The sequence below is a fragment of the Cupressus sempervirens genome, chromosome 7 (assembly GCF_028749045.1).
Source record: "Cupressus sempervirens isolate cs-2001-9-10 chromosome 7, ASM2874904v1, whole genome shotgun sequence".
In the NCBI taxonomy this organism is placed as follows: Eukaryota; Viridiplantae; Streptophyta; class Pinopsida; order Cupressales; family Cupressaceae; genus Cupressus; species Cupressus sempervirens.
This window is the reverse complement of record NC_143124.1, coordinates 424,876,459-424,887,276: the sequence shown is the minus strand read 5'-3', so window position 1 is coordinate 424,887,276 and position 10,818 is coordinate 424,876,459. Positions and strand designations below refer to the sequence as shown.

The window sequence follows — 10,818 nt, the reverse complement described above, 5'->3', positions numbered from 1 at the left end:
GGTATACATACTTCTATCTGTAATTTTCTTCAATAATAAAAGATTCGCAAAGATTTTATAAAATTTTCATACCATTAAAAAATGATCGCTGATGAAATTAAATGTTTTCCTACTTTAATGAAGAAATCATTAATATAAATTAATTGTATTCCCCTCAAATCATTGTATGATTCGCCAAAATTTTATACTTTTTTTCAAAGAAGGGCTTCTTAAAGTTATCTCTATTGTTCGCTTCTAAATTATTGGATGACCTCCTCTTTAAACACTTCATGCACATTCAAAAATTTATGAAGGTGTCAAGTTTTATAATAATAGATAGAAACCCAAATATAAAAGTACCAATTGTTATTAGAATGACATTTGGTTAAATTCTACACATAGCAACTTAAAAAGATTGTTATAGCATATTATTTGATGACTCTCTCTACAAAATATTTTAAAAATAAATAGGCTTTCTTGTAGAAATTGACACTCTCACTTCTACAAAATTGGTTGGCCTCCTCACGAGGAGCTTATTGCACACATTAAAATTTTTGAAGACTTTAAGTTCTATATCGAAGATTAAGTAGAAATATAGACATTATATTTAGTACATCATGTAATTAAATTTCACAATTGATGAATTACAACATCTATTATATTACATGACAAAAATCTAGATACAACAAACTTTAAAAATAATATAAATATAAAGATGTTTCTTAAGAATAAAGTAATATTCTATTAATCATTCTATTATATTCAACTTAATGAAAACCACAAAAATTAGAGATATGATATGTTGACAATAGGCCTAGAACTTGACGGTCACCCCTACTTGTCATATGAATTTTTAATGACAGCTAGAATAAAATTATGCCTTTCATTTTATGTTTTATGAACAAAAATGATTTTCAATTATTTAGTTTTAAAATAATAAAACTAATGGTTTAAAATATCAGTATTTTATAATTAGAACATAATAAATATTAATTAGTGAAATATACAAAAGACCTCAATAACTTATAATTATAAATTGCTAATATGCACAAAAATCTCAAATAAATGAATCAAGTTTCTAAGTTCTTTAAGATAGTTTTAAATGAATATTATTATGATAAATAATATGAAAACACACACCTAATATTGTAAATTACTAAAACTAGTTTATATTTTATTAAACCAAGATTCCAAATTAATATATACAATCATCAAAATAGAAATATATCTAAAGTGAAACAAAAAAGTAGAAACATATATAATATAAAATAATTTATATTTATCATACATGTATATTTAAAGATTGTAAAATCACATTCATCTATATAAAAATACTAACTTTCTTATAATAAATATTGATGGTTTAGTAATAAATGTAGTTGTTATAATGACAGTTATCTAAAAATTTAGCCTATCACTTGATACGATCTTACAATTTTTTTGCCTATCATATACCGTTCAAATGTGGGAAAACGACCAATACAGCCATCAAATTCCAGGCCTGGTTGACAATAACATAGTATCTAACAACAAAATAGAATCCACATAAAAAAAACCATTTTTTTAAAATAGAAAAAATAGTTTAACAGTGTTACTGTTGTATCGGATTTTAAAAAGACCACAAAAATTCAAGTGTGTTTTGTAGTAGCATACGTAAAGGCAGGGTTCAGCCGGCCTCAAAAAAACAAGGGCCTAAAAGGCAGAGTTAAAACTGCCTTAAAAAGAGGAAAACCTAAAGGCCGAGTTGAAGCCGCCTCAAAAAAGAGAACACGTGTTCCCTGTCAAAGTAAATAGAGTCCCGTATCGGTGAGATAAATGGTCGTCGAATTAGAAGATAAACTCTTCCGATTGGCTTAGCCCTGCAAAATGTTACTGTCCCCCCACCAACGCTTGCAGTCATACACAGAACAAAAAGCCTGGAAGCATGTGAGATACAGAAGTATCCCTGTGGCCAAAAGAGTAAGGAGCTGCCATGAACCAAATATATACTTGTTCACGTACTTTTTCGCAGAGACACTCCATCTGTTGTTAAAATGCTTGTTGATGTCTGTTATAACTTGGTCCAAATACTTAACTCGCGTCAGTTTGACACATTTTCCCAAACCGTTCCACAGGCTCGCCACTTTCCCGTCATCTGCCAGATGATTGGAGATAATTCCGCTATTCCTCAGCAGCCGAACATCTTCTTCTGTGTCAATTATGCCGTTCATGAAATCAGTGTAGCGAGTGAAAACCAAATCACCAGGCGCCGCCGAAGCTTCAAACGCCGCCAGATTTCTCAAAACTACTTCGGTGTGGGAATCCAACCTCAATTTGGGAAGATAAAGTGTCGCCGTGGCCTGGTCGAAGCGAATTGTGGTGACGTCTCCGTTGGTTGGACGAAATTTTACTCCTGCTGAGCATAACTCAGACACAGAAGGAACAGCCAGTTCGTCCTGTGTAGGAGGAGTTTCGGCAGAGGAGTACCCTTTCTCCTCATCTTTTTCCTCACTCGTTTCATCTCTGCGCTTTATTGATAGAGTTTCAAAAGCGGAAACAAGATTCGTCGACAACTGTGTCACGAACTGTGCGGGCCTTCCTTCAAGCACACGGTCAGGGAGTGCCTTCAAAAGTTCAACAACCCCAATTTTTAACCAGGAGAGAGCCTTCCATAAAGATTTCAGAGGACGCGTTAAGCAGCTTGAATCGGGTAATGCTACATTCCCGTCCATGTTCTTTTTAGAAACGGTATGCCCCATGGCTGCTGCAGGGACAATAGAGTAGTAGAGCACTTCCAATATGTGACCCCTCTCTTTCATACACAGCCTTGAACTCTCCCCCATTTTGAGCATAAATGGCGACCATTCTTCACAGGCGAGAGTCACCAGACTGCGGAGCGTTTCTTGTGCCTTATCTTCGGAACCCAGCTGGATTTCCAGAAGCCTCTGCAGGACGAACAAAGGAATCTGATTTTCTAGCATCATCAGATCTCTCATAATTGCATTGTGTGTTGCCCTCCTGCGACACGGATCTAAAACATGGTCCAGTCGCTTCACCATGGATGACACTTGCGATGAAGCCATATCGGCCCGTGTCACATAGAATTGCAAGCACTCGAGCACGAACGATGCGTCGAGAGCCATGAGCCATGCAAGGGCTTCCTCGCTGTAGTCCAGAAATTTGTGATAGGAGTTTCGTATTTGCCAGTCATACTTCTTCACCTCTTCTACAACAGATTCGAACTTGCAGTCACCGCTTAGTGCCTTCTGAAATCTTCGCGCGGAAGCTATTTTATATCTCTCCATCTCCAACAGCTGGGATCTCCAATGGTGATATGGTCCAATGGAGACACACTGCGGAATGTATGCTTCTGGCTTCACCGTCAACAGCTGCTTGGGCACACCGAAAACGGATACGAAAATCTCCTTCTCTTCTTCTTGCTCCCCATGTCTTTGCAGGCCCTCCTTTATTCGAATAACCCAAAAGTCTTGATCGATGATTACATCATCTGCATTCATTGATCCCTTAAATTTATGTTTGAAACAGAAGAGGGAACACAAAGATCGGTTTGGGATTAAAATTTGATGATCCAAATCTCAAGGATGAGAAACATGTTGGGGCAGTGTCATTATATAGCTTCGTCGTGGCTCGGATCTGGCAAAATTGGCAACATGAATTTCACAGAAATTTCGTTGCTTCCAGCAGCAATTTGAAAGTCATTTCTACTCCTGCAGCTTCACATGTTAAATGCTTCTTGGAAAGGATTCCATTCAAAGTGCGTAAGCTGCTTGTTACTCTCCGATAGCACTTCCACGCGGAGAGAGGGCCCTCCCGTAAGGCCCATATGATCTAAAATTACCTATGTGGTGACTAAATTGATAGATTTCAAGACTACTGTAAGATGAAGCATTTAACGAAGTTTTATGAAGTTTATTATTCGACTTCAGTGGCTAAAAGTTTCAGCTTAAACCGTCGCTATCTTTAACCGCATGTTTTCCTTCGACTAACACTATTTCTCTGACTCTTGTGAATTGTTTATGTGGGACGGCCCACAAGAATAGTCTCTTACGTTGAACACAATTTCCCCACGTTTACACTAACAGATTTATAAGAACTTCAGCGTACTTATAGGCTCTTGAAATAGATAATGTTTCTAGAAGATATATTTGTAGTTTTAGTTATAGTTATTATTATTATCTTCTTAAGTGTTGTTCTTAGTTCTTTTTGGCCATCAACAAATCGATTCTTTGTAATTTGTCATTATTTATTAAGTTATTCTCTATATTTAGAATTTTTTAATTTATTTTTTAATTTTAGAAGTATTTTTTGTATTAACATCTAAATTAAAGTTATATTCATAACAATGATAAAGAATTAAAGTTATATATCTAATAAGAAAAATTATATACGTATGTTACAGTTTAAACATATTTATAAAGTAATTTCTATAAGTTGGTCAGTTAAATATTCTTGAAAAAAATTAATTTTATAAGTAAAAATAAGCTAAATAACATATAGAAAATGTCTTAAGTAATTATAAACGAAATAGATGAATATATAAATGAATACATATGTTTATAGTTTTATTCAAGATACATATATTTATAGTATTTAAACTCATTATTATTTTTATCCAAATTTTGAAATATTATATTTTGATTTAACAAGAATAAATTATATGTAATTTAAGTTATATTATATTTTATATTTAGATATCAAAGTTGGTTGAAATGATAATAGTGAATATTAAATTATTATGTAGATTTCTTTTTTGGAATAACCTATAGAATGATCTTACACATCATGCTTTGATCAGCAGTATGCCAAAATAATAATTTACATCATATGATATTTTTCACATCATTCTAATAGTGAAATTAAGGGTACATCCAATCAGCGTACATCTTCCTACAAAATCTGGTAAGTTGTAGTTACACCAAGCTATATATACATCTAAAATAGTCAAGGATATATATGCATGTGTGCTATTCCTAGTGCATGTCATCTCACTATCTTTGATAGATTCTATTTTGATCACTATCATTTCCTTTCCACTTTACCCATGTCCCCCATCATATAGGTTTGTCAACCATTTAATTTTTTTCCTCTTTAGTTTGTACTTGTATGGATACTAAGATCTAAAAGAAACTACAATGAGGGTTGGCATAGTAGCTACTACATGTGATATGGCTAAAAGAGGATTTCATGAGGTATATTCGTTTACTTGGAATCTTTTATTTGTGTCATGTGAGTTCCACCTTGATATTCTTCAACACTCTTTTGAAGGGCATCCTTCATATGATCCCCTTATTCAGGTAAAACTAAGAAAATTCTCCCATAAAATCTCTCATTTCTCCATATTGTAAGAGCTTTTCTAACTTCCTTCTATTAGGAGCTAATCTAGATTCCAATGTCATAAAACACAAGTTTTTGGAAAGAATCGGTAGGATTTCTATCCCTTTCAACTTCCATATAATCCAAATAATTTCAGCTTGTATAAAAGACAAAAATAAGTTGAAAATACTCCTAAGGTCCAATATATATCCTAAAAGAGCTTTTCCTTGTATTTTAGTTTCCACTAGATAGACCTTTCTCTACCCAAAATTTTTTAATTATTAAGTGAGGATGAAGGTGGCCCTGATCCAATAAAACAAAGAGAGACACTAACAAACAACATCAAAATCCCTAATAATATCTTTATTATGGAGGCTAGTAGACTTTATCTTCTCCAATATTTGCTCATTTTTATGCTCTTTTGTGCATTGAATTTTCTCTTTTTTATCCTCCTCATTACAAACATCTATTAAATGGCTATTATTTCCCACCTTTGATTGGTGTTTCTTTCCCTTGAAGGGGTTAGCTTAGTACGGTCATTTTTCCTTTTCTAGGTCATGGTATAAAGTAGAGCTTCCTTAATGGGCATCTCCTCACCTAGGTTATTAGGTTCAACATTTTACCTTGAGGATTCAACTTTTTACCATTGCAAGGATTATCATTATATGGGAGGGGATCAATTTTTAAAATATCAATCATGATAGCACTTTTTGCAGGTTCATATAAAGAATTTGTCTTTACTATTTATAAGAGAGAAGATGGGTCCTACAAGAGATTTTATTAAATTCATGTTGATAGAAGCATAAATAAATCCCTAGTAGAGAGGAGGAGAAGGTGCACAGGAAATGTAAAAACTCAAGGAATAAATTAATAAATAGGGCATATTAATCCTATAAATAGTTATTATATGACTTAAAATGGGAAACTAATAACCATGGATGATAATATACCTACCTTAATAGGGTAAAAATAATTATCATAAAGAAACAAAAAAGGGTATGCAAGGAGATAGAGGAAAATAGTCTTACCCATATTATTTTCTGCAACTACAAACATTTTGCTGGTAAAATTACCTAATTCAAAATTTATAGATCTGTTGGCTCTTCTTGTATACTTTATTAACTTCTCACTTAAGACCAATAGCTATGGAAATTAGTTCAGGATTCACCTAAATATTAATTCTTTAGATCATGACTTTGTCCTTATGTTAGGTGTCATAAAGACTTTTTAAAAAATATGGTATTATACAACTTTATAGAAAAAAAAAATGGCATTAGGTTACTACTACTAAATATATCATAGATACCACTATTTATAAGCATAATATCTATACTTTAATTAAATAAAAGGGCCCACCATCTTATTAGTTTTTGAGAAAATCAAGTTTTGATAAAATGATATACAACACCCACATATTTTAAGATCAAAGAAAAACTTCTCTTCCTTTCTACCAAAATCATGATGAAGATTTTCAATCATCTAAATATTATCATTTTAGAAATAGAAGAGACTTTAAATCATGTCCCATGATAATGAAATTGGTTGCTTTGTTCTAATGAATGATTTGGACAATATTATTTGGACTACTGATATGACATTTCGCTTTACTAGACCATTTAAATGAGTTCTTGAATAAACTTCCCCTCGTGTGATCATAAGTATGGTAGTTATTAGTATGATCACCCATAATTTTTATTTTGTAGTGGGAGGTTGTTGACTAGATATCATTGACAAGCAAGTGGAAGTATGCGATATAAATAAGATGCATTATATCTTTGATAATATTCTAGAGAGTAGGAAATTAGGAAATGATTTTTTAATAAAAGCATAAGAGGGTCCATGGTTGTAGCCTTAGTATATGTTTCCACCATTATCACTAGGATAATATGGCAAGTTTTATTATTACACTTATAAATATTATTTCCATTTGTCCAATCATTAAAATGAATGTGGTAAAGGAATATATCCTTAGAAATGTGGTATAGGATATAAAGTCCCCAAAAGTTAAGAAAAAACCTTAGTTTATGCATGGATTTTTTTTATAACATTATTTTGTCTTTCTTTAAAATGAATTCCTTAATATTATTCAAAAATTTCTCATAATTCATAAATTGTCAATCTTGGTCACTTAAGACATTATTAAGTATGATATTTGCTCCATGATTTTCCACTCTTAGAGTGGGGTTAATTTCAACATGTTTGAAGGTGGAAAGAGTTCTCTACAATTATAAAAGATCAATAATAATTACCAAGGATTTTTTTTCAAAAATGCCTCTTAAATAATGTATATATGAGTTCATTGATGCAGGAGTATTTGAGGGTCATAACTTTGGACTCGGATGTGGGTTCTGGCTGAAATTTTATAGGTAGTTGCATGAGGAGTTATTTAGAATGCCAATCAAGATTTGTTGGATAGGTGGCCATTTCAAAAATTTTGGTAGCCTAAAATTTCTTCTTGATCTCTAAATTTGGAAGTTTATGTTTTCTTCCAATTTTTTAGAATGTTATTTTTTAAATAAATTTGAAAATAGTTGGCAACTCATCTTGCCTTAGTTGGGGGCTTTTCTTAGGAAAAATTGGGATTCGTAGGATGGGTTTTGAAAATGACCAAAAATGGAAATACCCATTTTTCCTAAAAATTTGCCAAATATGGTAATTTTTAAAATTGTAATAAGTCGGCATTCTCTTTCATTGTAGAGGTGGAGTAGAGTTGGGAAGAATTAATAAATAATCTGTGTGTTGTGTGATTTTTGAAGTTATTGTTGGGCTACATCATTCATAGTCTAATTAGTGGTGATATTGTCCAATTTTAGTTAATTCATTATTTTAACTCCTTTCCTCTTGCCCCAATGCCTTTTACCCTATTATTTGACACAACACCTATATTTTCTTAAATGACTTAAGTGAGAACACCATCAAGTTTTTTCCTGACACACACTATAGATGATATCCCTATGTTTGTCAATTGTACAACCATCCACATTACATTTGGTCTAAGGAGAAGGTAGAATAATATTCTACTACTTTGTCCTCGTAATACTTTTTTCCAATTTATGTTTAAACATTCTACTGAATACCACAAGCCAACTTAATTCTATTATCTTAGGAAGAATTAATAAATTTTCTTTCCTAAAGTAAACAACATTAATGATTTCATTTATTTACTACTTTATATTTTGGAATAAGCTATCATTATTTTTGGATTGATTGCTACAAATTATATTATTTTACATCTTTCAAATATGTTTAATTAGAAAAGCTAGGATACAAGCCAAAATATTTCTTAGCATGAGGTGATTAAAAGGACTAAAGCTTCATCATTCTATAAATAAATCATTAGTGTTTTGAATTAAGAAGTCCACATAGATAACATACAATATAACATACCACACCTCTATAATATAGGAGAAATGTAAAAATAGTGAGAGGGTCCTTCATTATCAATAGCCAAGGCTTTACCACACGAGGTATTACTTAATATATTTGTCCTTAATAAATTTTGTAGATCACTAACCTTATTATCCTCTTTGATAAGGATGAAATTTATACCAATAGTTAGGTGAACTTCTCACACTTAACCCTCTACATTAAGGTATAACTCTCTATCATTTTTTCATGTAATTCAAAAAATAAAATAATAATTCATAGTGATATATTTTAATAGAAAGTAATAAAGTTTACAACAATCCATTCATAAGCATGAAATGAATGCGGTTGATGTATTATTCCCATATTGAAAGCACAAAGATTTTGTGTTGATTTGATAACTCAAAGTAACATAAAATCATATGCTAATTTAATCCATCCATATACACAACTAAATTATCAAAGAATAAAATAATTAAATCATTGAAGAATATATACTCACAAAATTAAAAACATGTGGATTTTGAATGGAAACTATTCTCTTTCTATTCACAAATAAAAGTATTCATCTCAATTCACATGTAAAAAGAAATTATTTTCCTATGAGATCCTTAAGATAGAGGACCTTTGGAATGTATTACGTAAACATATTTTTTATCCATAGGGCCTGCTATCTTAGAAATTAGAGTGAGGTAACTCAAACCTAGAGTAAGTGAGATAATTTTTCAATGAGTATTTAGATAGCACAAAAAGAATAATCCTATAAATTATAGACACAAAGGTCTAATTTTGTAATAGGACTAGGGATTAGATGAAATAGAGGATTATGTTTGGTGGTCTTGGCCAATTGAAGTGCCCAATTAGTTTCTCCACTTAAGGTAGACTACAAAAGTCTTGAGGATGGACTCATAATACTTGTAGACCTAAGGTTGAAATCATGTTTCCCTAGGAAGAGTAACCTTCTTGTAAGGTGAAATATTGATATGATACTCTCATAATTGTAATTCTCTTAATGATCATCTCATTAGGTAAACGTTAGTTGAATGTTAGTTGATGAGGAATCAGGTCTTAATTTTTTAGAATAAATTTATTGCATAACTTAAATGTGGATATCTCAATTGAACTCGATCCTTTTTTTATTCATGGATTTGAGAATATAGTAAAAAAATTGTTACATATTATCATCCTATGTATTACTGTTGGTGTAAATGATTGTTCACTATTTAAACTTACTTAAGTTTACTTAGGCTAATGCATATTTTTAATTTATATTTATTAGTCACCTAGGAGTTTGTGCACTCTTCTGAGTTGTCATGTTGACAACATAGGGGTCCACACCTCTCTTATGCACATGTTGTCTAAAAAATAGGAGTTAGCACACTAATTAAGCACATGGTGTCTACAACCTTCTAATCTTATACACTCATCTAGAATGTTGGTTGAGGTGTGTGCTTGGTTGGCAATGCTTATCTTATCTCCTAGTTGTTTCTAGAGACATTCTAGATGCTTCCTAAGAAGCCTTTATATATAGACATTGCTAGTGTGTTTGTGCATCACACCACATATTGAACAGAGCAATGTATTAGGACATACTCTAATTAATTGATCATATCCATTTTTAGTCTATAGTTGTTCTTGTGTTTGAGTTCTTAGTTCCTAGGTAAATTTTTCCCTTTGGAAAATTCTTACATGGTATCAGAGTTGTTGGAGATTTTCTCATCACATAGCCATTTCAAGACCATTGTTGCTTCAACACCTCATCCTAGCTCTAGAGTACTGAAAAAATTGGGAGCATCTAGAGCTAGATTTGACCTTGCCATTGTGTTTGGAATGCTGATTCGATGAAAATCGGCTATAAATTTGCCTACCCTAGGCCAAAGTCAATTGTAAGGCAATTTATTTTGCAAACCGGCACCTAAAAGACCAATTTCCAGAATTGGTATGATCATTTCAAATCTGTACATTTAATTTTTAGATCTACAATTTTTTCATCTACATCTTTGCTATTTTTCGATCTGCATCATTTTTCAAAAAAAAATTGGCCATAGGGCCGTAGGAGAGATTTTTTGTAGGTGAGGATTGAAGCTTGCTAGTGCAATTAGATATTTGCATCACATTCAAAAGGTCCAAAAACCCCCAAATCAGATTTTCTTTGATCCA

The 10,818-nt window shown here is 32.0% G+C and overlaps 1 pseudogene; it reads right to left on the bottom strand.

The window, feature by feature from the left end:
* Positions 1-1,516: 1,516 nt before the first annotated feature.
* On the bottom strand, positions 1,517-3,543 carry LOC149547351 (putative UPF0481 protein At3g02645 pseudogene; annotated as a pseudogene).
* Positions 3,544-10,818: the final 7,275 nt, after the last annotated feature.